General features: G+C 49.3%; 1 pseudogene; it reads right to left on the bottom strand.

The window, feature by feature from the left end:
- Nucleotides 1–8,596: 8,596 nt before the first annotated feature.
- LOC123038712 (cytochrome P450 89A2-like) lies at nucleotides 8,597–10,728 on the bottom strand (annotated as a pseudogene).
- Nucleotides 10,729–11,035: the final 307 nt, after the last annotated feature.

Genomic DNA, 11,035 nt, shown 5'->3' with positions numbered 1-11,035 from the left:
GCAATCAGAAATGAGGTGAGCCGTACGTGGATCAGGTTCTCGATTTCTGTCTGATCTGTGGCTCAGAAAAGTCGATGCTCCATGGATTCAATGAAAGGTGAGTCTGTTCTTCCCCAACGCGGCTGTCATTTTGGAACTTCAGAAGCAAGGGAGGGAGTGGACGAACACACGACCGAAAGCGATGGATTTCCTCCTCCAATCAGGAGGTATGTCGATCCGATGCTACTAATCGACCTTGTGTGTCGAGTTCCAGCGGTTAAGCTTTTGTGATTTTTCTCTCCCAGATCCTACTCTGATTTGAGGTTGGGGAGAGTCTAGTGCTGGAAGGTCGCCGGGACATGGCACCAGGCGGACAGTGGTCAAGGTGACGCTGCAGGAGGCCATGGGTGTGAGCGCCAAAGGGCGGATCTGCGGCGTTGCTGAAGCGGCGACAGTGACAAGGGGCAGCTTGCCTCTCACTTCCGAGCTGTCGACGGGGAAGATGAATCTTCAGGTTCCTCGTTGGAACAAGAGGTCAGTGATAACATTTAAATTCAGCATTCATACTACTATTTTCAGTAGCACACATATTTCCATGCTTTTTTAGGTCATACAGTTTGGTTGAATTTCTCGGTGTCCATGGTGCGAGATGAATTGGTGTGCAAACTGTCTGTTCTGAATTGAAGTTAAATTCAGCATTGCTATGAAGATTTACGGTACTATAATTTCATGCTTTCTAAGGTCATGCACTTTGGTTTAATTTCTACGGGGAGTACTTCATGGTGGTGTGACATGAATTAGTGTGCAAACTGACTGTTCTGAATTGAAGTTAAATTCAACATTGCTATAAAGATTTACAGTACTAAAAATATTTTCACGCTTTGTAAGGCCATACAGTTTGGTTGAATGTGTTGGGAGCACTTCATTGTTTGGTAGGAGTTAGTGTGCGAACTGTCTGTTTTGAACGGCTAATTTTATCTCTCGGTTCACTAGTTTCATGCACATCTTGATATTCAGTGGGTTAATTGTTTGACACAATCATTGAAACTGCTTTTAGGGTTGAGGACTGGAGCCTCTGCCCCACCCCGCAGCACTTTTGAGAAGGCAATTAGGGTGTTCTCTCATAGAAAACCTGACTGAAGATGAGCCATGGTTTGTAATTTGGTGGCGGTAATCTGGTCCGTGGACCAGAAAATTCACTTTACGCTTAAGTGGAATTTTTTTTTTGAAAAGGGGGGACTCCCCGGCCTCTGCATCAGAGCGATGCATACAGCCACATTTATAAATAAAATAGGTTCAACAATGTCTTAGAGTCGCGAAACAAAATAAAGGCGAGCTCACATAGAGCCTCAACGCCAAAACAAGAAAAGGCCTTAAATCGACAACCGGCTGACATAATAAAGATAGGAAAACTAATCGCCTATCCTATTACATGACCGCCATCCAAACCGGTTGAAGATATCCCGCGCCATCATCACCCACCGGACAGATCCAGTAACCAAACGCTCCCTGGCCTCTGTTGTAGTGAGTAAGGACCACATACGGATCAGCGCCGTAGCACGGAATACAACCTGCAAAAAATGTATAGTAGTTATTCTGTTAAAAGCCAAATCATTTCTGTAGTTCCAAATTGCCCATAACAACACACAAACTCATACACGAATGTGTCTAGCTGCATGGGACTCTATCCCATCCAGCCACGTTCCAAATAACGAACCGACCGAACTCGGAGGAGTAATGTTAAAGGCAATTTGCACGGTGCGCCACAGAATTCTCGCCAATGGGCACTCAAAGAAGAGATGCTTAATGGTCTCGTCCCGATCATAGAAACTACACCTAGTAGATCATGTCCAATTGCGCTTAACCAAGTTGTCCTTTGTTAAAATGACCTGTTTATGGACAAACCACATAAACACTTTAATTTTCAAAGGAACTTTTACTTTCCAAACATGTTTGGAGCTAGGAATGACACTCGAGTTAATAACATCGATGTACATCGACTTAACGGTAATTGCCCAGACCTAGTAAGTTTCCAACATAACTGATCGGGCTGATCAGCTAGCTGGACTTCCATCAGTCTACGCACCAGATGAAGCCAAGCTTCCCATCTATCACCAACAAGCACCCTCCGAAACTGGATATTAAGGGGAATGGACTGCATAATCGTTGCAACTAGCGCATCATGTCGATGGACAATACGATACAGGGTTGGGTACTGGAGTGCCAATGGTGTATCACTAAGCCAAGTGTCCTCCCAGAAACGTGTATCGTTGCCATCACCAATAATAAAGTTTGTTCTATTGAAGAAGGCTGCCTTAACTCTCATAAGCCCCTTCTAAAACGGCGAATCAGTTGGTCTCACTGTCACCTGTGACAAAGTTTTGGAATGCAGATACTTGTTACGGAGAATCTGTGCCCAAGTTGCGTCAGTCTCAACTGATAGCTTATACAGCCACTTACTAAGCAGACATCTGTTCTTGACCTCAAGATTCTCGATACCCAAACCCCCTTGGTCCTTAGGTCTACAAATAACATCCCACTTGGCGAGTCTATACTTTCTCTTAAGTTCATCACTCTGCCAAAAAAATCTTGATCGGTAGAAGTCCAGCCTTTTCCTAACCCCAACTGAAACCTCAAAGAAAGATAGTAGGAACATCGGCATACTCGTGAGCACCGAATTAATAAGAATTAACCGGCCTTCATAAGACATAAGTTTGCCCTTCCAGCAACTACGTTTCTTTTCGAACCGATCTTCGATGCATTTCCACTCTCTGTTCGTTAGCTTACGATGGTGAATGGGTATACCTAGGTAAGTAAAAGGTAAAACCCCTAATTCACATCCAAACAATTGCCTATAAGCCTCTTGTTCCTCCTTGGCTCTACAAAAGCAAAACAACTCGCTTTTATGAAAGTTAATCTTTAACCCGGTCAATTGTTTAAATAAACATAACACCAGCTTCATATTTCTCGCTTTTGCCAAGTCATGCTACATAAAGATGATTGTATCATCAGCGTACTGTAGAATGGACACACCCCATCAACTAGGTTAGGCACCAAGCCACCCACCTGACCGGCCTCCTTTGCCCTACCTATGAGAATTGCCAACATGTCAACAACAATGTTAAACAAAATAGGGGACATTGGATCTCCTTGCCTCAGGCCTTTGTGTGTCTGGAAATAATGCCCTATATCATCATTTACTTTAATTCCAACACTCCCTTTTTGCCAAGCCTCATCAAAACCCTTCATGCGTAAGGCGTGTTGAAGGAAGGGCCATTTGACTTTGTCGTACGCTTTATCGAAATCCACTTTGAAAACAACCCCATCCAGCTTTTTCGTGTGGATTTCATGGAGCGTTTCATGAAGGACCACAACCCCCTCAAGGATGTTCCTGTCCGGCATGAAAGTAGTTTGCGTAGGCTGCACAACAGCATGCGCATCTGGGTGAGCCTATTGGTCCCGACCTTGGTGAAAATTTTGAAACTAACATTAAGAAGACAGATGGGCCTGAATTGCTCAATTCTCACAGCCTCTGTTTTCTTAGGAAGAAGGGTTATCATTCCAAAATTAAGCTAAAAAAAGCTAAAGCTGTCCAGCGAAAAGATCATTGAACAAAGGCAACAGATCCCCTTTAATGATATGCCAGCACTTCTTATAGAACTCCGCTGGAAATCCATAGGGGCCCGACGCCTTGTTATTTTTCATTTGCGAAATGGCCTCAAGCACCTCTTTCTCGGAGAAAGGAGCCGCAAGAATATCATTCTCCACCGCTGTGAGTTGAGGAACATCCTCAACCCTGGACTCATCTAGAGACACACAGTTCTCTTCTGTAGGGCCAAACTGCTGCTTATAGTACTCGGTAATGTATAATTTTAGGTTTTCCTATCCTACAATTATACCCTCATCTTGCTCAAGCTAAAAGATCCTCTTCTTTCGATACTTACCATTAGCAATCATGTGAAAGAATTGAGTGTTCGCGTCCCCCTGGACTACTCGCCGGACCTTGGCTCACAACGCCCACTTCAACTCCTCTTCCCTAAGAAGTTCTTTCAGCCTCAATTCCGCATCAAGCTTGGCATGAAGCTCCGCGGCCGACACACCGTGGTTTCGGCCTTTACATCCAAGGACTGAATAAGGGAAAGGAGCCTTTCCTTTTCGACCTTATAAATCCCGCTAAGATGCTTAGCCCACCCACGCAGGAAACTCCTCAAATGCCTAATCTTATTCTGCCGGCGCTGAAGCGCAGTCTTCCCTCCTGAATCCTTAGCCCATTCTCTGGCCACGAGATCAAGGAAGCCTTCTCGTTCAAACCAAGCTAGCTAAAAGGAGAACGCATTTTTGTTCCCTAGGTGGGTGGCCTCACCAGAGTCCACAAATAACGGCGTGCGGTCAGAAATTCCACGGGACAAGGCCCGTACTGTTACTAGAGGGAACTTCTGTTCCCAATTGACATTGGCCAACACTCGATCCAACTTCTCATACGTCGGATTTGGCAGTGCGTTAGCCCAGGTGAATTTTCTACCCGAGAGCTCAATTTCTCTCAGGTCCAAACTTTCAATGATAGTATTGAACATGAACGACTATCTGTCGTCAAAGTTATCATTGTTCTTATCCTCGCGCCTTCTAATTATATTGAAATCACCCCCACCAGGATAGGCAACTCCTCAGAACCACAAATCCGAACGAGATCAGCCAAGATCTCAAGCTTGAGTTTGGGCTGCGCATCACCATATACCGCAACCAGAGCCCATTTAAACCAATCTTCCTTCGAACGCACCCAAAACTTGACTGCAAAGTCACCCATAACCACACTACAAACCTCAAGCGCTTCACACCTAACGCCGAGTAAGATTCCACCCGATCTCCCTCTCGGCGGCAATCAATGCCAATCAAAATCTATACCTCCCGACAAAGTATTTAGAAATTGCGGCGCAAAGTTATCTCTACCCGTCTCCGATAGAGCGATAAAATCTAAACGATGCTCGACAGACGCCTCAACAAGAAACCTTCTTTTAGCCAAGTCCTTTAGACTTCTGCTATTCCAAAAGATTCCTTTCATAGCTCATCATGGAATTTATTTGCCGTACGAATCCTAGCACTCCTACGCACTGCGGACACCGGGTACACCTTCCGTTTCCACTTGCGTCTAGGGACAGTTTGACTCTGCAACCGGTCCTCACAACCAGTCTTAGAGGGGCTAGCCATAACTATCTCAGTAGAATCATCCTCTACATCCGCCTCAGTAATAGGTGGCATAAGATCCGCACAAAAATTATTGAGCACCCTGACCCCGAGCGCATCAACCTCAGAATCACTCATGGGTTTAACAGCCGCAATATTACGAATCATCTCTAAGGCCCGCTCAGCCTCAAGATCCAGAAGATCATTAACAGAATTAGAGATTTCAGTGCCATTACTACCCATCGAAACTCCTAATTGATTTGCATTTTCAACAATCTCATCATTTCAAAAATGTAGAATGGAATTAGAAGTATTGACCGACATACCAGTAGTGACCTCCACGTCACGAAGATTGGCCGCCCTCATAGCGCACCGCTGCTGAATGTCGTCCACATCTGGCTGTGCCTGGAGACGGCCACTCACCCGGCGCCCCTCAGACATCGGATCCTGAATCCCTCCAAACGCAATGACCTCCTCCCGAGAGATCGCGGTTGGGGTCCAGCCTCCTGCCTCACCCCAACCAGCTGGCCGATCCACCTGCACGGGCTCCCCCACAGCCTCGCCAGAAAGTGGACAGGCACTCACCAAGATCTCGGACGCCTGGCGCGCCCCGCGGGACGGGTCCGGTAGCAAGGGTGGTAGAGGCGTTGCAAGGGCCGCCTGCCCTCGCTCCCCACCCAGCACCGAAGAAGCCACCACCACAGGCGCCGTAGGAGGAGAAGGCTCCGAGGCCACCTTCCCCGAGCCCTCTCCCGAAGGCAAAGCCGGCACCAACCGAAAGGTAGACGCGACGGGAGAGGAGGTATCCGAGGCCCCGTGCCCCAGACCCCCTCCCACCAAAGAAAAGGACACGAGAGCCACCTGCCCCGAATCCCCTTCCTCAGCAGGATGAGAGCAACCCGAGGCTGCCTGCCCCAGGGCTCCTCTCGACAAGCCAGGCACGAGAGGCTGCGTCACCTCCTGAGGGGGTACTGTGTGCTGAGCACGAGAGGGAGTGGCCACCTGCCGACTCACCTCCTACTCCCCCCATACCGAGATCGATGAAACCCCAAGATCCCCAGGAATCGTATCCACAACATCCTCAAACCCCAAAGCAGGCAACGCGAGCTCAAAAGCCTCCTCGGACTCGACCCGATCACTCCACAGCCTCGGGGTGCAGAAGAGGGCTCGAATGACCCAAATCTCAGAGTCGTCGAAGGCACCGAGGAGGGTGGGGCTACTCCATCCCCGGTCGTCGCGGTCTCGGACCCCGGCCCCTTGGACAGCTGTCATCCAGAGTCCTCGACCGGCGGCTCCTGTGCTCCCGCGCCGTCGTCACCCTCGTGCATATCCATGTCAGACTCGTGAGCCGGTGCAGCCAGAAGGCTCTCATCCTCAAACTCAATAACCAGATTATAAATCCTGCCTCGATAAGCCCACTTAACCACTTCCGGCACATACTCAATGTTCAGAATACTAACCAGAACCCGAGCAACCCCGTGAGCTCTGGTGAACGCCATGTCCACACGCTCAGGCATCCCCACTAAAATGCCCATGCTGGCCACAACTCGAGCATCCTGCAACGGCTTGGAGGGAGCCCCGGAAAATCGCAACCACGCCTGAGTAAGCGGCTTGCCCTGATGCTCAACAAGCTTCCACTCCTAAAACTCAAGGATGCCATCAGTTCCCGGCACCTTACACATCCCAAAACTCAACAACCTCTGCAGATCCTCCACGGACGAAAATTCAACCCTGAACATCTTATCAACGAGACTGACAAGGTCCCACTGGAAATCCCCAGGGGCCAACTCTCAAATCCTCTGCACGATCTGTGTCTCAGACACCTCCCCTCTGGTGACCTTGAGGCTTGAATCATTCAGTGCAGGCCGGTGGCTCCCCAGCTAGCTGCGGTATCCAAATCCATTTCCAGTCAGCGGGGTGCTCCAGCGCACACGAATCCATTCAAGCCATGGAGTTCCAAATGCAGCTAATTACTAGAAGGTATGATGAATTCATGGATCTATCAAGCTAGCTGACTTGCTAAACTGTTGTTCAGCTTTATGTTCTGATTTGCGTCTCCTTGTGTGTTGTGTTGGTTTTGTAAGGTATCCTCTCTAGTGGAGGAGGTTAGTGAGAGTGACCCTGAGGATTATATATGTTGATTAAGGACATGTGTTAAAAGGAGTACTCTGGTAGTATGATGATCTGATCTGACTGTTTCTTGTTTTTGTTCATGTGCAGATCAAAATTGAGCAGCAGAGGTGGCAATCAAGAGTGTGATGCTTGTTGGTGTGCCGACGGCTGGGGCACAAGAGAACTACTTACCCAGATCTCGGCGATGTGCCAAAGCAGCCTCGGAAGCCGGCGAGTTGCAAAAATTGTAGGAACAATTTTACGAAAGCGATGGAGCTGAGATTAGCTGGTGGCGTGTAGTGGTGAGTGAAAAATGCCAAGCGATTTCAGTAAGTTTTTGAATTGTCAATCGCAAGCATGACTTGTTTATCTGCATTCATGATGTGTTTGTGCAACTGAGCACCTGCCCTGCGTGCATGCATGCTTTATGTCTCGGATCAGTTTGCTGGCGTTGCGTCGGGTAATGATGTTATTACCCGCATAGAGCCACAATTGTGGTGTGATGTAATCCATCTCCAAGTTTGTTGTTCTGGTGTAGTTAATTAAGATACATCCATTTCAACGACGAGTAATTTGGAACGGAGGGAGTAGATAAGAAGAAGAAAAGAACCAAACCAATATATGGAAGGAAATGTTAGTAGCATAGATGTGATAAATCAATGACGTCAATTGTTAAGTGTGAGTTGTCAAGCCAATAATATATTAGTAATCATTTTTAGCATGATTCTGGTGGATCGGTTAAGTTTTCTATTATTATTTTTTTGAAAAGGTGAAGCCCCTTGTATCTCCACTTGACTTGCAAAGATTGAAAAGACTAGACTCCTACAATAGTCGCCTTATCCATTAGCTAACGGCGCCGAGAATAGTATGGACCCAGCCCGAAATTATGTTTAAGCTATTGCATGGTTATTTTCAAGATTACTCATGGCCTCTGCATCGTATGATGCACACTACCATTTCTATTAGAGCAATATAACAAACATCCGTAACAATATCAGAAACAACCAAAAATCCAAAACATAATCGGCCACTAACAGGATCACACATGACTCATACACATAACGTATTATTGAGTCCTCATCCAACACGGTTAAATTAATATCCGGTTCTACCATCTATCAACGGTTGCACTACATACCATAGCGGTGTTCATTCCTCTTGTAGAGCGCAACACATATAGATATTAGCTTGGAAGGTAAACTGCATTTTTTTAGGTTTCTTATTATATGTTCAAAACATAACCATCATCCAATCCACCAAACTTATTAAGCACCAATAAACCACCATCCTTAATTACCAGCAGTGTGTATTAGTTTCAGGACGACTAAGTGTAGCGCGTGAGACGCGCGGAAAGCGGCTTCTTTATCAACTTGATGAAACCGTTGAGCTATGTTAGGTCAGACACCGGCACATCCCTCCATGGGCAGCGTCCACTCGAACTCCCGCACGAGCACCGCCAAGAAACACTTGATGTTCACCATTCCCACGCCCGGGCAGAACCTATGCCCCGCGCCAAACGGCATCATCCTGATCTCTTTGGGCCCCGGCAAAGGGCCGGCATCCTTGGCCTCACTACCGGGCAGGAACCGCTCAGGCCGGAACTCATCGGGGTCCGTCCACGTCTTGTTGTCTCTCCCAATGTCTCCCGCGCGGAATTGCACGAACACATCGCGGGTTATTCCCACGACTCCGAGCTCCCTTGCGGCTTCGGTCTGGACGTGGCGCTGGATGAAGGGCACCGGTGGGTGCATGCGGAGGCTCTCGAGGACCACGGCATTCATGAACGGCATGCCACGGATGAGGCTTCTGTCGGAGCTGGTGACCACATCCCCGCCGTCAATGACCTCATCACGAAGCCTTTTCTAGACCTCTTGATCGTTTACTAGGTGGGCGAGGGTCCATTCGATTCGAGGCTTGCCACGACCATCCCCGTGCCTGTGCCCAGAAACTCCGACAGCAGGCTCACGAACTCGTCATCTCAGAAGAGCTCGCCGACCACCATCGTCATCATCGGGGACGCGTAGGTCGATGAGCGAGTCGACGTATGGACGACGGTCGTCGCATGGTCGTTGACACTCCCGCTGTGCGGGAGTATTTAACCAAAAACTACCACAATTCATGGAAACGTGCCAAAAAACTATCACTTTACGATTTTGTGCCAAAAACTACCATTTTTGTTCTAATTTGTTGCTAAAAACTACCAAATGTGAAAACTGCTCGCTTTGCCCGGGTTAAACCCGAATCTGACTGCCCGACACCACTGTTTAGGTGCCAGCGTGGCGAAGCGCTCACGGCCAGCCGTAACTCCCGTGACCGCCTGTCCTCGTAGCCATCGGCGGACCCAAGCTCCCGCCGCGCCCACGCCCCTGCTCATCTCCCCTCGCCCGCCGCAGCGGTCACGAAGCACCGCCGTCAGTCGCCGACCCCACCGCAACCGGATCCTGCAGCCTCGCCTCCCTGGCGCAGCCCCACCGCCCATCGAACCGCCCCCCGCCGCCCGTCGCCATGGCCTCGCCCCGAGCGGCCGCCGTTCCGGGGCTCGTCGGCAGCAGGCCTCCCGATCACCGTCCAGGCTCGTCGTCGCCAGATCCGGCAAACACTGCCCCGAATCCGCCTCCCCGGACCTCCCCGCCGCCCTGCCTGCACCGGAGCGCCGCCTGCAAGTCGCACCGTCTCCTCCAGATGCGGCCGCACCGCCGTAGTACTTCATCTTCTCCGCCTCAGGTGAAGGCCGCCGCCATCTCGATCTCTTTCTACGGTGGCGGCAAAGTTAACACTGCTGACTTTTTCCGTCCTGACATGTGGGCCACACTATCATAAACGAGCCAAAGCGAGCAGTTTTCACACTTGGTAGTTTTTAGCAACAGATTAGGACAAAAGTGGTAGTTTTGGCATAAAATCGTAAAGTGGTAGTTTTTCGACACGTTTCCATGAATTGTGGTAGTTTTTAGTTAAATACTCGCCGTGGGGTGACGAGAGGGGGGCAAAGTTGGCCCATACGGTTGTGTGAGGACAGTTGCCGACGCAGCCGTCTCCACTCCGCCACTGTGGCCCGCGTGGAGCCAGGCGAGGCCTTGGCCCCTCCCTCGGCGAACCGCTGGATGTCCCGTATGACGCAACGCATGGCGCGTACGTGGCCTTCACCGAGGTCGTCGCCAAAGCAAAAGCGCGCGACGACCAAGAACACGGCGGCGAAGAGGTGCTCGCGGACGGCCACCACTGCAGGTAGCTCCTTTCCCAGTGCAGTGACGATGCCCTGGATGGCATCCCGCTGAAGCGGCGCGATGTGGCCGAGGCGTGACGGGTGTGGAGGGTCTCGGCGGTGATGTTGCACCGGAGAGCACGCCAGAGTGGGCCGTGGGGCACCGAGAGCAAGCTCTCGATCTGTTTGCTGCCACGGCTATTTTCCAGAGCCACCAAGAAGGACGCGACCGGGCGGTCCGAGTATATTGCATTTCAAATATATTGCATGTATATCAGAGTAATTTGGATGAGAATTATATACATTAATTTATTTACAGGGCGGTCTTGTTGAAGAGTCTTCGACTCATCAATTGTATTTGGATCAATGATAGGATCAGCCTTAACATATCACATTTGGTTATGCTTGAGGAGCTAGAAATCTGAAACTGTGGTGTCAACAAGTTCTCTTCCACATGCTTCGTGGTTGGATACTCTTGCCCGCACCTGAAGCGTTTTCGTCTCAGCAGTTAATGTCAAGGTGTTCTAAGTTTGAGACTTTAAGGCTCCCATATGATTCTAC

This window comes from Triticum aestivum, chromosome 2B (genome assembly GCF_018294505.1).
Source record: "Triticum aestivum cultivar Chinese Spring chromosome 2B, IWGSC CS RefSeq v2.1, whole genome shotgun sequence".
Taxonomy (NCBI): Eukaryota; Viridiplantae; Streptophyta; class Magnoliopsida; order Poales; family Poaceae; genus Triticum; species Triticum aestivum.
This window is presented reverse-complemented; position numbering and strand designations above follow the sequence as displayed.